This window comes from Myotis daubentonii, chromosome 2 (genome assembly GCF_963259705.1).
Source record: "Myotis daubentonii chromosome 2, mMyoDau2.1, whole genome shotgun sequence".
In the NCBI taxonomy this organism is placed as follows: Eukaryota; Metazoa; Chordata; class Mammalia; order Chiroptera; family Vespertilionidae; genus Myotis; species Myotis daubentonii.
In genome coordinates this window covers 52,051,686-52,069,709 of record NC_081841.1, presented here as the reverse complement: position 1 = coordinate 52,069,709, position 18,024 = coordinate 52,051,686, and the positions used below count along the sequence as shown (strand labels likewise).

Here is an 18,024-nt window from a genome sequence, read left to right as displayed (position 1 = left end):
TATCCTTAATTCTCCCTGCAATTTCAAATACTATTGCTCTCATGATGCACAGAGGATATAAGCAAATGATCAAGGAAAGAAAGCCAGGGAATTTCAGTAAAGACAAAACAGTCATCCATCAGGTCTATGAAAAGGAGTATAATTTTTGTTTCTCTATACACTAAACTGAAGGTTAGTTGAAAATACCAAGAAAAAAAATGAATTACGTGGCTGTAAATGGGTAGAATGAAAGACTCCAAAATAAGAAAAAGATAAAGATCCACAAAGATTAAGTAATCTTTATCAGTGAGAGGGCACAGAGAATAAAGAAGTTGGAAGATTTAGGTTTTCCTTAAAGAAATAACAGTAGAAGCTCTGGAGGGGGAGGGGGGAACCCCTCTACAGAGAAAGGCTTAAAAATTAGAAATAAAGATAGCTTGCTAACCAAGATGCTCTGGATTAGACTGCCAACATGTATTACCGAGCATACGTCCCCAGATTTTCTAAATAGAATATTCTGTCTCTATAACTTTAAAATAGCAAAATAATCTTTAACTATTCCTCCTTCCCCTTTCACCTTGTAAAGTCAATCACCAAGTCCTATTGAGTCATCCTATAAACTATTTCTTACATTAGAAAACTGTTACTTAAACACACACATCCATGTGACACACATATACGAAATTATATTATTTTCCTTCCTTCCCATCTTTTTCACTATTATCCTACTCCATGCCTTTGTCACCGCACAGCGAGGCCAAATCAAAGAGCCCATTAGCTGGATGCTCATTCTAGTCCGTGCTCTTAGACACTGCTGCCCAATCCTCCTAAAACATCACAGCAGCTTTGATGATGTGGCATTCTGTACTCCCTCAGAAATCTTCCATGTTCTCCATTGTCTCTAAGGATACATACAACTTCCCAAAAGCCTTAATATTTGGCAAACCATACCCTGTCTATCTTTCCAGGCTTATCTGCCACTGGGGGATCCCACCGAAGCCCAACTGATTTGCTCACTGCTCCCTGAAAACTCTGTACATTCTCACCTTCTCACTTTGGCTCACGCTGTTCTACCCAACCATCCTGTCAAGTCCAGCTCAAATCATACTTCTTCCATCAATCATACTAGCTTGAAGTTCTTGCCTTTCTAAAAAATCAATTATTTTCTATACCACTTATGTGGCAATTAAACCCTGTTCAATTGCTATCATGAACCATTATGAAAACTTCTACTTATTAAGCATTTTGTGTTTACAATTTATTTCACCAAATAAATAAGTTCCTAAAATGTAAGGTTTATCTTTTCTGTATCTTTCAATACTTGTCACAATGTCTCACCTTTAGTTGTTGCTCACTAAATATTTGTTGGTTGTGTGTGGTCAGGATAGGTGATTTATAGTTCCCCACTGAAAGCAATAATTCCATGTAGTGAGACTGATAGCTCTCAAGGTCATGTCTTCCTCTACACTTTTATTTTCATAGATAATTTTTAAATGGAAATCCTAAAAAGCAATGTATGTAGTACAAAAGGACTCCTTTGACCCAAACTAACTTTTTGCTTTAAATAAGCTAAGAAATTAGGATATATATATCTCACTACGAAAAATAAAACACAGGAATTATCTATGTCTATCTATGTAGTTCTGTTTAGTTCCGGAGAATAAAACAAGGCCCAATAGGTAGAAATTATAGGAAAGCAGATTTCACTCACTATAAGGAATAACTTCTAACAATTGGAATTATCCTACGATAGAACCAGGGCCTCAGGAGGTGGGGACTCCCTGTCACCTAAGAGCTCAAGCAGAGGCCGCTAGGCATTCAGACACTAAAAATGTTGAAAAGGAAGCTCACCCCAATCTCCCTCCAATATCAGCCAGGCAATCCTTCTACAGCATGAGGGGTTCTGGAAGGTGTGAAAGACGATTGGGGTGTTTAGACAACACGCTGGACACAGGACTGCTGACAGCCAGGGCGTGCTCTAGGCATGGGGAGGGTTGTGGATAAAGAGTCAGATGGGCCTGGCTGGTGTGGCTCAGTGACTGAGTGTTGACCTATGAACCAGGAGGTCACAGTTAGGTTCCAGGTCAGGGCACATGCCCAGGTTACAGGCTCGATCCCCAGTAGGGGGCCTGCAGGAGGCAGCCCATCAGTGATTCTCTCTCATCGCTGATGCTTCCATCTCTCTCTCCCCCTCTCCATTCCTCTCTGAAATCAATAAAAAATATATTTCTTTTTAAAAAATCAAATGGGGTGACCTGTGCAGAAACCAGAACTGACCTCTAGGAAGGAAGGGGAAGCCGAGACTAACAGTACGTGGGTCTCTCCAAGACTGGGTGCCAACGCAGGCAGGGGCAGGTGGGGGGGCTGGGGAGGGACAGGTCTGAGCAGCTTGGCCTCACCTCCCAGGACTGCCTAACAAGGCCAACAGGTTCCCCCGGCTGTATCCAGCTGGTCCACTTTGCTTCCCAAGCGCTCTTTACTAAGGATTGTACCACACCTACTTCCAAAAACAAGCCGAAGGAGCTCAAAATAAAAGGCAGGGACATTAAGGCGTTAACACCAGAGAAGGGTCATCCTGTCCACCGGTAGCCCCTCCAGCGGAGGACAGACACTAAGGGGCGGGCACCGGTGCTACTGCTACTTTTCCAGGGCACAGGACAGCGAGGAGGGAACCTCAGCAAACCCCAGCTGGAGGCCGGGTCCCTGTGCTCTGCGGTGGGTTCCCTGGCCTAAGGCGTGGAGGCTGACCTCCCTCTCTATCTAACAGGGCCTGCCTCTCCAGCCCTCGCTACACAACAGCAGCACAGGCCCTGCGGCCCCACTGCATCGCTTCCTCCCGAATGATGCCCCTGCCCTCGGATATCATGCTTCTTCTGATGGGTCAGGAGCTTCCCCTCATCGTCAAAGGTCTGACCACAGATGGCACAGCAGAGGGCGCCGTCCCGGATGTGGCTCTTGGGGTGGGTGACGAGATTGGATTTCTAGCTGGAGCTCTTGTCGCCGTCGGGGCAGGCGGAAGGGCGCTCGCTGGTGTGGATGTGCCGGTGGGCTGCCCAGTAGGGCTTGTGGCAGAAAGCCTTGCTAGAGTCTGGGCAGACGAAGGGCCGCTCGGGCGCGTGGTCACGACGGTGGGCTGCCAGGTGGCTCCCCTGGGAGAAGCGGCACCCACACTCCTCACAGGCAAAGGGCCGCTCCCCTGAGTGGGCCCGAGAGTGGGCCGCCACGTGGGGCTTCCTGCCGAAGTTCTGTTCTTCCCACACTCGGTGCAGATGAAGGGCCGCTCCCCGTGTGCTGCCGCTGGTGGGCCCGCAGGAAGCGCTCCAGCCCTGAAGCTCCTGCCACAGTTATCGCAGCTGTAGAGAGATGGGGGGGCTTCTGCCTGGTCCCGGGGGACCTCTCTGGGGGCCTCCAGCAGAGGCTCGGGGGTAGGCTCCTGGGCAGGTCTCAGTGGAGCCTGTGCGGTGGGCTCTGCTGAGGATTCCAGGGACCAGCTGAAAGCTGGGGGCTTCCTGCGCTGGGGGCGCTCTGGGTGGACCCTGCAGACGCAGGTGGATCTTGCTGAGACAGAGGTTGGGTTTGTGGCAGAAGCAGCGCCCGCACTCAGTGCATGGGTAGGGCTTCTCACCAGTGTGGGTGCGCCGGTGTGAGGTCCAGTAGGGCTTATTGGTGAAGCGCTCCCTGCAACCAGGGCACTGGTGAGGCCGCTAGCCCGTGTGCACGCGGCAGTGGGCAATCAGGTTAGGTTTGTGCCTGAAGCGCTTGACACAGCGGGCACACTGAAAGGGACGGTCAATGGCATCTCCACCCAGCCGGGGGGCAGTCAGAGCCTTGGCTGCTGCCTCCTCCAGGGCCTCGGCTACATGAACCTGTTTGTGAGCAACTAGCTGGTCCCATTGGGCAAAGCTCCTGCCACAACTGCCACATATGAATGGCCAGGCCTCAGGCGTAGGGAGATGGCTCCTCCGCAGACGCACTCGAAGCTGCTTTCGTCGCCAGAAGCGTCTCTCACACTCAGGGCAGGCGATTGGCCGCTTGGCAGCCGAGTGGGCCCGCAGATGCAGGCCAGGGCCACCCAGCCTCAGAAGCTCTGCTTGCAGAGGTGGCAGGAGAAGCCCAGGTCTGGAGTGGCAGCCGCATGGACCTGGCAGTGCAGTGCCAAGAAGGGGCGTGTCGGCAGCAATGGCCACATTCCGGGCAGGCCAGGGGCAGCCGGGCCTGGGCCTGGCAGTGTCGGGCATGAAGCCACAGGGCCACCCAGCCGGGAAAGTGCCTGCGACAGTGGGCCCAGCGATGGACCCGACCTGGAGCTTGGCTGCCTGATTGGGCCACCGAGGTACCTTGCAACCTCGTGGGGCTCCTTCTCCAGGGTCTGGGGCGACTCCTGGGAGGGCCCAGGAAGGAGCTGGGGCTGGGCAGAGCCCATGGCCGGGGCCCCTGCGGCTTCATTCCAGCATCGGTTCTTCCTCTGCCTGGAGACTGTGGAGCTGGAGATGAGGTTTCTTTCCAGCTCCTGCTGGGGATGCTCCTGGAGATACTTCTGCGGCTGTAGCGCCTGCTTCGGCCCACACTCTGGTAGCCCCCAGATGTCAGAGAAAACTCTCCCACCGGCTGCGTGGAAGCGTGTTGCGCATCTATGAGGCCAGAAAGCCGGAGGCTACGGAGCCGGTAGCCGCAGCAACAGAAGCAGCAGGTTCGAGTTCACCACTGCCAGGCCCATGCCCACACCTTCCTACCCCCCCCCCCCCCGCCCCCGCCTCCCGCTGGTTCCCAGCGCTTAACAGTACCTTTTGAGAAAATGTTTTTATATTAAATAACTTAAAATCCTAAAAAAAAAAAAAAAAAAAGTTTAAAAAACCTTTAAGAATGTTACTAAATTTTTGCCCTACATCAGCAGTTCTCAACCTGTGGGTCACGACCCCTTTGGGGGTCGAATGACCCTTTCACAGGGGTCACCTAAGACCATCGGAAAACACATATAATTACATATTGTTTTTGTGATCAATCACTATGCTTTAATTATGTTCAATTTGTAACAATGAAAATACATCCTGCATATCAGATATTTACATTACGATTCAGAACAGTAGCAAAATTACAGTTATGAAGTAGCAACGAAAATAATTTTATGGTTGGGGGTCACCACAACATGAGGAACTGTATTAAAGGGTCACGGCATTAGGAAGGTTGAGAACCACTGCTCTAGAGCAAGAAAATATTCTCCAGTTTTTTCCACTGCAGAAATAGAAAAAGCAATTTGCAGCAAAGTTCTAGCAGACTTAGGAATAAATTAACATTTAAAAAACCAAAAAACACCTTCCTAAAGCTCTGAGCCCTACTGGGATCACTCTAGTTCAGATGTGCCCAAAGGTATCTGCAGAGGGGAGAGAAGTCCTCTTAAAGTCTGAACAGTTCCCCAAATCCCCATCCATTTCACTGCCGTCATTCACTCTCTCTCACTCTCCGCTATAATGATCCTTCACTCTCCCAATACCTTCTTCTCTATCACAGTACAAATCTTTTAAAATGCCTTATTTTCTTCTTTCTTCAAGACATTTTCTCCTTTGTAGTATTCACCAAAATCTTAGGAAATCCAACTGAGAATTCTGCAACAAATGAGATCTCTGGTTATTCTGACCTCTGAGAAAGCTCTACCAGTCTCATTTGTCACCTGCTCACTTTTTCTCTGCAATTTAATAATAATGCATCAATTTGTTTTCATTTAAAAGCATTTTACTCAGCTTCTTATTAAGACAAAAAGGCACTAGTGACGGGGAAGTGGAAGCCTTTTGTATTAGCCTTAATTGAAGAAGAATCCCTTCTGAAACAAGAAGCTAACCATGTAATGCATTAAGCCCTATTTATTTACAGGGCTGTCATTCAGTAAAATGAAGGAAAATGTTATTTCACACTGGCTTCTAGTGAACATTAAGTTTCTGAAGGCTCAGCCTTCAATTGCCTATAGTAATAAAATAAGGAGAGACTAAGAATGGATGAAAATGAATTGCTTTTTCACTGACAGTGTTATTTGTGTTCTTTTTACCAATCATTAGCTCAAAATTTAAAGTGACATTTTAATTTTGATTTTTTTCTCCCTTCCCAAGTTCACTCTGGTGGAAGTGCTAATGATCAATCAAAATACCCAAATGTAGAAAAATAAATGGTATGTATAATTCACCGCCTAGACAATCCATCCCTAGGTAAATAACCACTCACTGTATTTCTCTAATGTTCTTACTCCCCAGGAACTCAAAAGATTTTACAGAATAAAAACTGCACTAATTAAATGAACATGAAAGGAGTCCGTTAATATGTCTTTTGAGGGATTTCAGTGCTTTCCATTTCCAGATCCTGGTATAATCCTGATGAAGACAGGATGCCTCGCCCTACCACCAATGGTGCACGAAAAAGTGCTCCAAACCCCCTGGCTACCATTTTCACCATCCTAACCCAGCGGACTCCCAGCATCAAGTTAGCTTCCGTTCCAAGAGCACCTCTTACCAGTGATTCTCAACCTTCTGGCCCTTTAAATACAGTTCCTCATGTTGTGACCCAACCATAAAATTATTTTCGTTGCTACTTCATAACTGTAATTTTGCTACTGTTATGAATCATAATGTAAATATCTGATATGCAGGATGGTCTTAGGCGACCCCTGTGAAAGGGTCGTTCGACCGCCAAAGGGGTCGCGACCCACAGGTTGAGAACTGCTGTCTTAGACCCTCAGCCTTCCGGCCTTTTTTTTTTTTTTTTGGTTACACTCTTCTCAGTATGACACATTTCCACATACCTCAGAGAAATCTTAACTATTATCCTCTTTCACCCTTGTTCTTCTAGCCCAAGAGTCTCCCAGAACTTTTTCTGCTCCAACGCACAAATCCCTCCTAGCACTGATTCCCAGTACACACTGTTCTTCTCTCAGTCCTACATCAATTTCAGCCTTGCATAAGCAAAGTCCAGGTGGTGGTGGTCAAAACTCCCCTGTGACCCTGGTCATAACTTACGTTGGCGATTTGAGAGCATTTATTAGTGGCCAAGTGTACATATTTAAGGGCAGGAGAAAGAAAAAAGATAGACACCAAAACATGACAACCTTTTAAAAAGTAGCTAGGATAGGTACAGGAACAAAACAAACATATCACTTCAACGCCTCTTTTTTCATCCATATTCTCTTTGTTGGTACATCTTCTGCCCATTTTCCCTCATTCTTTCTACTTCCAAAATGCTCTCCCTCAAAGGCACTTTTGCCTTTCTTCTGACTATCCCAGAATCTTGCACTATGCCCACACACTACACTGTGTTTAGCTACCTGGGATAATGATACTTTCTTTAAAAAGTCAAAACTGTTCACACTACCTGGTTATATGAACATGAGAAAACACCACCATTTAATGGGGAAAAAATCTTTAAGCATGTGTCAACCAACTCCACCACTTAGTTGTCCGATAGCCCTAGACAACTCACTGAAGGCACTGGGTCCTTACTCCGCTTCCTCAGCTATCACATGTGTAGAATAATATTTGCCTCACCTAATTCCAATAATCAACTGATAGGATGATTTTAAAAGTTTTTATAAACACTCTAGTTAACAAAGGTCAACCGTGACACCTAGAAGTATAAGGCCCATTCAAATAAAGCAGTTCAAAGACTACATAATGGGAAACCTGGAGTCGTGCTGAAGACAAAAGCAGCTCCAAACCTGTATCATCACCACATTGAAATATCCAACTCAAGGAAGAATAACGGGGAGTCTCAGCTGTTGGGTCCATCCCACCTCCAGACCCCAGGCTATAGTCAAAAACAGCTCCACTGCCTGCCAATCGGTGAGCGCCAAAGCTCTCCATTTGGGTAGAGTCCTATTCTAGAATAGTTTGGGAATGAATGAGGAAACAGTGACTCTGGTAACTGCAACTGTGCTGTGATGGTGAAGACCAGCGCTACAATTGTAGAGTAAAACCTTTCTCCGTTTAGACTAGCAATGCCCAACCAAGCCAGGGTACCTGTGGTTCTACCCTTCATGCCAGACTGAAGATAAAGCAACTGTCTGCTTTTCAGACTACCGAAATTTAATACAGTACATATATACTATATCAAATACACATATAAATACACACTAAGCCGCTAAATCCTTAGAGGGAAAGGAGCAAATATATATTGAGCTCTATGTGTCAGAAACCATAAGGAAACAGAGATTTCATTTAATCCTCACAAACACCCTGTAACGTAGATATTATTATTCCTATTTTTATAGATGAGAACACTGAAGCTTAGATAGATTAAGTAACTTGCCCAAGGTCACAAAGCTAGTAAGTAGCAGAGTCAAGACTTGAACTTGGTTTTGCCTAACTCCAAAGCCCACACTGCTTCTGGCATTTTTCTTAATAGCAAAACCATGGCAAACTTCTTGGGTCTTCATTTCACCTTAATTCCTGGCATACTATCTAACTGCATGTCCTCGTTGTGCCTTTTATAACTTCACAAAGGGGCTGATAAAAATTTTCCTTAAGACTTCCTCTTTATCTTTTCTTTTCCTGCATTTACTTCCTATTCCTGCACAAACTGTTCTTTTTTAGGCTGAATCACTGGGATAAGTCTGCCACACGACACTGCAGCATTAATATACCTAAAGAATAAAAGATCTGTTTCCTGCTTTCAATACTTTAATATCCACAGTTTTTGAGCATGGTATAATTTTATTTTTTAAAAAAATGTATATTTGTATTGATTCCAGAAAGGAAGGGAGAGGGAGAGAGAGACAGAAACATCAGTGATGAGAGAGAATCATTGATCGGCCGCCTCCTGCATGTCCTCCACTGGAGATCGAGCCTGAAACACAGGCATGTGCCCTGACCGGAATTGAACCATGATCTCCTGGTTCATAGGTCAATGCTCAACCATTGAGCCGTGCCAGTCGGGCACGGTATTATATTCTAAACTGGTTCCTATCATTTAAAGAGTGGTAGGGCCTAGCTCAGCCGTGGGCAAACTACGGCCCACGGGCCGGATCCGGCCCGTTTGAAATGAATAAAACTAAAAAAAAAAAAAAGACCGTATCCTTTTATGTAATGATGTTTACTTTGAATTTATATTAGTTCACACAAAAACTCCATCCATGCTTTTGTTCCGGCCCTCCGGTCCAGTTTAAGAACCCATTGTGGCCCTCGAGTCAAAGAGTTTGCCCACCCCTGGCCTAGCTAGTACATTGCTTCACACACAGTAGGTGCAGAGGGGAAATATTTGTTGATTAATTGATTGAGAAAGATTTCTTTACTCCTTTAATGAACTTGCTATATTTAAATCAAGAGACTTTATAGGAGCTCAATTCTAAGAATGAATTATTTCACATTAAAGATAATTTCCTGGAAAATTTAAAGATGATTCAGAAAAAAAGATAAATTGAAATATAACCATCTAGTGTTTAATTCCCTAAATAACTAATGGACTATGAACGTAAGAGTTTAAAAGGCTTGGTTTAAAAATACTGTTATTTCCAAAATAAATAAACAAAACAAACTCAGAGATACAGAGAAAAAAAGTGATGGTTGCCAGAGGGGAGGGGGGCTGGGCGGTTGGGTGACAAAGGTGAAGGGATTAAGAAGTACAAATTTATAGTTATAGAATAGGCACGGGGTGTAAAGCACAGACAGGGAATACGGTCAGTAATACTGTAATGCTGCGCCAGGCGGGTGCGAGACTGAGCTGGGTGATCACTTTGTAAGTTAATAAATGTCTAATCACTGTGTTGTACACCTGAAACTAATATAAATTGTATGTCAACTGTAATTGACACCATAAAACACTTATGGTGATAAGACTGACATTTTTCATTTTTTACATATATTAAAAATTTTCTGCAATAAATGTGTTACTTTTATAATTAAGGAAACTGATCTCATTCTGCATAACTATGTATTTTTAACATTTTCTATACAGCGTGGGTTTATTTTCTCAGATATAATCTGTCAGAATTTAATATTCATTAATTCATGCACATGTCTCTAGAACAACTTATTATATAATATCAGCACATTTAAGATATTTTCTTCATCCACGTAATCTTTTTCTTGCTTTCGGTGGATTGTCTCTATCTCTGTATTCTTTTCAAGCAGGTGCATGTTCTTGTATACTCTCCATAGAACACTGATTATCGATCTTTTCTTGATAACAAACACAAGTTATGACATTTTCCCCTGACAAGGTCCAGTTTACATGTCTTTTAACTTTATGTATGCTACCTTTCCAATGGCGTTAAAGTACTTAAATCACAGTGCAAGCCAAATGGAATGAGCTACTTTACGTGGTAATGAGTTGCCTACCAATAGAAGTATTCAAAGCAGAGCTCTCTCATAAGGGATTCCTGTGCTGGGTGGAAGGTTATCCATGCTGTATTTTATGGCTCCCTTCCTATTCTAGGATTTTAAAAACATTCTTGACAAGTCTGCTTAGTGATACAATGGATCGCATACGGGCCTCTGTTATGTTAAGCCTTCTCCTAAGCTCGCTGTTTAAATCAGCCAGACAAGATGCCCCTCTGATCCAGCTCAGCTTAGTGTGCTTTCTGATTACTCCCTGTGGAGACCCATTCCCATAGCATTAAATAACAGTTTCTTGCTATTTGAAATTACTGAAATGTGCTGAAATAACGCAGTCAGCAAAATGTCACTGTATGACTTACATATGGATCTGTTGCAGCCTGTAAAACACTGTCTCCACGAGGGACAGCCAAAATGAAGAATTATGTGGGAGTAATAAAATATGATAACTAGGCCTGCAACCTCAAGTATAAACCCAACTGCGCATGCACACACAGCTACAGAAAAGCCTGCTGACAATAAAAGCAAAGGAAAACCCAAATCATGGACAGCATGTGTGCACTTACTTCCCGGCGGGGCTGGCCAGGGAACTGTCCTTTCAGCACCACAGCAAGACACCCGGGCACAAGCCTAACCTCAAGCAACCAAAGCTGGCTGGTGAGAACAAGTTGCTAAAGCTCCTGCAAAGACACCAACAAGCAACTGGATGGTTGTCTTTAAGTATGCTAGATTCCACTCCGTGATCCTTTATTAATTTAAGACAAAATCCTTCAAATATTTTGATGAAAGTTGACAAAACCCCAAATGAAAACCAAAGGTATGTATATTCAGTCAGCTTCTCAAACTCAACCAGAGAAACCAATAACCGGCCTGAACTATCAAGAATTGCTTTGCCAGCCCAACTAAGCACCACAGCACCTTTACACATACCCTTGTCATAGTCAAGGACCACAGAACATGCTTGCAGCCCTCTCCAGGGAGAGCCTCAATTTCTAGGACAGAGAATGCTTGCTGAATACCAAAGCATCACTACCCCCCCCCCCCCCAGGCAATCAAATTCTCTTTCAGGGAGAATTGAAGGCCTTATGGGTCATGAGTTCCAAAGAAAAATGCTGCAGTATTTCAAGAACCAGGTTACAGGCAACGTGCTACAAAGCTTTCAGCATTTTAAGTGTGATTTCCCCTGAGATTCCTACCAGGACGACACTGGGTGGTAATGTTATCCAGCCATTTGCATTACACATCAAAAAAAAATTTTTTTTTTTGAGAAAAGAAAAAGCTCACCCCCCCCCCTAAAAATCTTCTAATGCACGTGGAGAAAAGAGAAGTACGGAGAGACTGGGGAACAGGGAAAACCTACCACACCCGAAATCTCCTTTGGAAAGCTAAAACATCCCCCAGCCCTAACACCGCTACCTCTCTAAAAGCTCCCCAGGTTCAAACTTGAGAAAACTGTTATGAAAAGCACTCCCCCCCCCCCTTTGCTCTCAAAGCCCTCACCCACACTTCCTGCTGCCATCCCTGCTTCTCTGGTGCCCACTGTGCAATAAAAGCCGTTTTCCCTGCAGGTAGACCTTGCTCCATGCCAATTATTCTGCCTCCCCCTGAATTAGCCAGATGCCATGCAAAGTTTCTTTTATCTACCGCTCCCCCCCCCCCCAACAGATAACACCCTTGTATTATGAACACAGATGCGGAATCCAGGGATTTCCGGATATAAAACGTATTCTCCCATGTTTCAAAAACTGCAGTGTAAGTGAGGAAGAGGGCACAGGGTGGAGTAGTTGGAAGGAACGCATGGTTTGAAGAATCTTATTCATCAGGCTGAAAAATGGTTCCCCCTCCACCCCACCTCAAGGCTGGGGCCCCTGAAGGGGTCTGAAAGCCCAGGCTAACCCCTGGAAAGTTAGCTGCCAAGTCTCCACCGGTGGTTGCTGCTGGCACGGGGGGACCGAGCTGAGAGCTCTCGGGGGGGGGGGGGGGGGTCGCAGAGGCTTTGGGGTCCTCCAATTACCATAAGAGAACTAGGGGGGAAGGGTCCACGCCTGTGGAGCTGGGCAGTCCCACCAGCGCAAGGCTAACAAGCCCAGGATGCCGCCGGTGGAGGGGAGGTGGGGGAGGGAAGGCAGGGAGGACGGGAGCTAGCTCTGCACCGGGTGGCGTAGAGGGGGAAGGGGATATTCTGAGAGTGATGTCCTCCCGAATGCAGGAACCCTAGCCTTCCCAACAAGGTCCCGGGGGGGGGGGGGGGGGCAACACAGCCCCGGAGCACCGGGACGGACGCAGCCAGTGAAGGACAGGAGGAGTCCTGCTGCCCTAGGAACCCAGGAAGCCCGGTTCCTGCAGTTGGTACCAATCCGGGTCCGGATGGGGGAGAAGGATGCAGCAAGCCATGGGGGAGGGGGCAGAGCTGAGGGGCGGCCGAGGAAGAGCCCGACGGCGCTGCCCTTCTCGGTACCACCCGGCGAGGAGCCCGACTCTGCCGGGCCCGGGGCGACGGGTTAGGGAGGCTGCACGAGGAGGGGGCGCCGAGGGCAGGCGGAGCCCCCCGCGCAGCCCAAAGACCGGGAGAGCGAGGGTGCCTGGGGGTGGGGCCCGGTGGTCCTCGAGTCTCCTCGGAACCCACGGCAAACACCGGCGGGGAAAGCAAGACTTGCCAGCACCGGTCCGAAGCCGGGCGGGCAGGCACCCAGCCCACGGCCCCTCCGCCCGCCGCGCGCTCTGCGGCAAAGCCCGAGACCAGAGGCGGGCGAGTCCGCTCCGGGGTCCCCGGCGAGAGGGGGAGCTCGGCGGGCGGGGAGCGGCCGCGGCGGGGGCTCGGGGGCGACTTACGGCAGCGGCGGCGAGGGAGGCGGCGGCGGCCCTAGCGCGGGGCCCGGGAGGCGCGGCCGGACTGCAGAGGCGCCGAGGCTGCGGCGGGCGGGACTGCGGTGGGCGCCATCTTGGAGCGCTCCCCGCGCCCGCCCCGCGCCGCCCGGGCCCTTGCATAATTGATGGCTCCCGCCCGCCGCGCCCGCGCGCCCCCCGCCCGCCCGGCCCGCGCGCCCCCGCGCCGCCCGGCCCCCCGCCCGACCCGCCCGCGCGCGCCCCCCGCCCCCCGCCCCCCGCCCGCGCGCCCGCGACCCACCTACCCCTGCAGGGCGCACCCGCTCGGCCGCGCCGCACCGCGCCGCCCGCCCGCTCGCTAGCGGGCTCCCAGGCCGGCGTCCCCGCGCCGCCCGGACGGGATCCAGGACGAGGGAGCAGGGCGCCGGCAGGGGGCGCCTCGCCGGAGCGCCTCGCGAGCGTCCCCGGGCCCGCCTCCCCGACGTCCGGCGGAGCGCGCGGGCGGGGCGCCCGAACCGAGCGACGGGACGGGGCCGCCCAGCTCCTGCCCACGGGCCGCTCCTGGGCGCTGACACCCAGAAGGTGCCCCGTGGCCCTTGGAAGTGCCTTCTTCCTGACCCGCAGGCGCAGAAGGAAATGCCTGGTCATATTGCCACGCTCGGTTGGGAGTGTCTGACATCCACCAACACGGAAAGGCAAAGTACGTGATCTTTGGCTGAATGAATAAAAATAAAAACCAACAAAGAAAAAGCAGACGCAGAAGTCAGCAGCAGCGGGAGACCTGTGAGTCCATGGACAGGGCGCTGGTGTAAGGAGTAGGGAAACGTCGCTCCCCTGCAGTCCCAGGTCTAAACTGTAAAGATCACTTTTATCTTGTCAACCTCAGTTTGTCCATCTGCAAAGCAGGCATGAACTGCTTCCTCCACACTCTCCCCCGAGGACCGTCCTAGATAATGAAGGTGAGAACGCTAAGCATGTTATTGTGCCTCGTCCACGTGTTTCCACCTCCGTTCACAGTTAAGAGGGAAAGAGAATGGTCAGGCTGCCGCTTGCTGACTGGGTGGACTTGGACTGAACGGCTTTTCGAAGCGTCGGTGTTCTCCTCTGTAAAGGGAACAATCACAGCAAACAGCTGGAGGTTTGTTCTGAAGATTAAAGCGAGTGCATTTCACACGTTTACAGCACAGTTTCCCACACGGTATGCCTGTCATGCAGTGTGGCATTTAAAATAGCTTTACTGGGCTGTAACTGGCGTAGGATGAACTATCCATGTTCGGAGTGCGCGATTTTGCCTTATGTAGACATGCATGAAACTATCACCACCATTAAGATAATGCACATACAGAGCCATCACCTCCAAAAGTTTTCCCAGGCCTCTGTAATCCCTCTATGCATCACTCTCACACTCACTCCTTCTCCAGACAACCACTAATCTTTTCATTATTATACATTAGTTTGCATTTTCCAGAACTTTAAGGAAATGGAATCATACATTATATACTCTTTTTTTGTATGGTTTCTTCCACTCGGCATAATTTTTTGAGATTATTCTATTGTCAATTATTCAATTGTCTGTCAATCCATCCCTTTTCATTGCTGAGGAGTATTCATTATGATACACAATTTAAACCCTTAGCTTTCTGTGCTATTACAAATAAAGCTGTTATGAGTATTTGTGTGCAAGTCTTTGTATGGACATATGCTTTCATTTCTCTTGGGTATAAATATCTAGGAATGGAAAGGCTGAGTCCTATTGTAGGTATATATTTAGCATGTTTAACATGTTAGGAAGGGGCCAAACTGCTTTTCAAAGTGTGGTGACATTTTACATTCATACTAGCAATATATGAGAGTTTCGGCTGCTCTACATCCCTGACAGCATTAGGAATGATCTCTCTTTTTCATTTTAGCCATTCTAACAAGTGAGTAGTATTATCTTACTGTGGTTTGCCCTGGAATTTCCTTAATGGCCAATGATACTGAGCATATTTTTATGGACTTATTTGTCATTAGTAAATCCTCTTGGGTGAATGCTCAAACCTTTGGCCTATCTTTTAAGTTGGGTTTTGTTTTCTTATTATTGAGTTTTGAGAGATGTTTATATATTCTGAATACAAGTCTTTTATCAGGTACATTATTTGTAAATGTGGTCTCCCAGTCTGGGCATATCTTTTTATTCTCTTCACAGTGCCTTTCAAAGAGCAGAAATACATTATTTTTATGAAGTTTGATACATATTATCTCTTGTTCTATGGATCATGCTCTTGGACTCATATGAAAAAATTTTTAAACATAGATATCTAGTTGTCCCTCCACTATCTGATTACCCTTGTACCTTTGTTAAAAATCAATTAATCAGGTATGTTAAGGGCCTATTTCTGGACTCTATATGCTATTTCATTGATCTATTTGTCTATCTTGACATTAATACAATACAGTCTTGATTACTCCAGCTTTATTTTATAATAAATTTTGAAGTCAGATAGTGTAAGCCCTCTGACTTTGCTCTTCTTTTTCAGTATTGATTTTGCTATTCTAGGTCCTTTGCATTTCCATATGAATTTTAGAATCAGCTTGTCAAATTCTTAAAAAAAAAAAAAAAAAAAAAGCCCCCTGGGGAATTTTTATCAAGATTGCATTGAATCTATAGATCAATTTGGAGACAACTGACATGATAACAATACAGTGTATCTCACTCTATTTATTTCAGTTCTCTTTAATTTGTCTCAACAATGTTTTATAGTTTTCAGGATACAGGTTTTGCTCACCGTTCTGGGATTTGTTCCTAAATATTTTATATTTTTGATGCCATTGAATAGTATTTTTACATTAACTTCTAGTTACTTATTGGTAGTATATACAAGGATAATTAACGTTTGTATATTGATTATATGTGCTACAACTTTGCTAAATTCACTTATTAGCTCTAGTAGATTTTTTGCAGATCTCATTGGATTTTCTACAGAGACCTGCAAGTAAACACAGTTTTGTTTCTCCCTTTCCAATCTGAATGCTTTTATTTATTTTTCTTGCCTTATTACACTGGCTAGGACCTCTAGTTCAATGTTGAACAGAAGTAGAAAGAGCTTTGTTCCTCATTCTAGGGGGAAAACATTCAATCTTTTGTCATTAACACTAGAAAGACTGAAATTTAGTATATACCTATATTGCCCAAAAGCAGTCAAAATGACTGCATTGTGAAAGAATAATATCGGAGCACTCTTCACTTATGTTCCTTAGCTTTTCCAATAACTCACTTCTATTCGACATTTCTTTCATGAATTTAGGGCGCAAAAGAAATAAAATAAACAACTTATTAGAACAAGTATCACTGCATAAAGATTCGAATAACAAGTACTAGTTTAGCTTATTGAGCAACTGCAACTTATCAAGTATCGACAATTTATCATGTACTTGTATGTTATCATGTGACGGTAATCGAAAAAAATGAAAACTGTTATTTCAATACAGAGCCGAACTAGTCATATAAGAAATTTACTCAATTCAATAATAAGAGTCTAAAAGTTCCCAAGCAGTCAAAATGACTGCTTTTGGGCAATATAGGTATAACACACATATATATATATATATATATATATATATATATATATATATATATATATATATATATATATATATATATACCGGAAATGAAGGAGGGGGAGGTAACTACAATCAACACTAATAAAAAAGAAAAATGGTAATTGGCGTACGACGATACCCTTTTCATTGGCTAATCAGGGCTATATGCAAATTAACTGCCAACTAAGATTGGCAGTTAACTGCCAACTAAGATTGGCAGTTAACTGTCAACAAGATGGCGGTTAATTTGCATATGTAGGCACAATGCAGGGAGACGAAAGGGAAAGCAGGAAGAAGCCCTCTGCCACTGACAGTGATCGGAAACCCAGGGGGGAGCTAAGAGCTGGGGGGCAGGGCAAAGGCGGCCCTGGGGCCACCTTTGCCCTGCCCCCCAGCCATGATCGGAGAATCAGGTGCCTTTTCCGCCCTGGCCAGTGATAGCAGGAAGTAGGGGTGGAGCCAGCGATGGGAGCTGGGCACGGTCGAAGCTGGCAGTCCCAGGAGCTAGGGGTCCCTTGCCTGGGCCTAAAGCGGAGCCCACGATCGCGGGGCCGCTGCAGCTGCGGGTCCCCGCTGCCCGGGCCGGACGCCTAGGCCAGATGCGTCAGGCCTGGGAAAGGGGCCGATCCTGCGATTGGAGGGTGATGGGGGTCAACGCCTGAGGGCTCCCCCCCCACACACACACCCAGTGCACGAATTTCGTGCACCGGGCCCCTAGTTATTAATAAACGCATTTATATGTTGTACAAAAAGTCACAAAATTCTAAGACATTGTGTCCTTATATACATAATTGTTTTTCTAATTGAAATTAAAAAGCAGTCAAAATGACTTCCTTGGGCAATCTAGTATTAAGTGTGATGTTAGCTGTAGGTTTTTCCTAGATACCTTTTATCATGTTGAGCAAGATCTATTCCGATTTTCCTGAGAGTTTTTATGAGCTTTACGTAGCATATAATGTATAAGAAAGTCAATGTTTTTTAAAGAAAATCTGAGGTCACAGATTTTTTAAAAATGCAATTCCACAACATAGAGACACTTCTTCTGCAAAATAGACTCGCTTTTCTAAATAATTTTTATTTTGCATTTCCCAATGCTGTGCAGTTGTTATGATCAGGATGTGTGCCCTCCTTACTAAAGCTGCTTTTCCTAAAAATCAGACTCTTTGGAGCTATCATGAGACCTTATTTGCCCAACAGTAAGAGAGGACAGACTCCTGTATCCTTTCTCCAATATTTTAAGGAAAAAGGAGATCCCTTAAATTCCTTACGTGAGTTTTAAGTAAGAATCTGCTACATTTAAGTCCCTGGTAGCTAAACTTACAAACTT

The 18,024-nt window shown here is 46.1% G+C and overlaps 1 protein-coding gene and 1 pseudogene across 1 annotated transcript in view; both read right to left on the bottom strand.

The window, feature by feature from the left end:
• SCN8A (sodium voltage-gated channel alpha subunit 8) overlaps positions 1 to 15,500 on the bottom strand; it is a 188,573-nt gene extending 173,073 nt beyond the window's left edge. The window contains exon 1 of the mRNA XM_059682931.1: positions 13,421 to 15,500. The gene's annotated coding sequence lies outside the window, so the exon portion shown is untranslated. The remainder of the gene's footprint in view (positions 1 to 13,420) is intronic.
• Positions 1,623 to 4,417, bottom strand: LOC132227602 (replication initiator 1-like; annotated as a pseudogene).
• Positions 15,501 to 18,024: the final 2,524 nt, after the last annotated feature.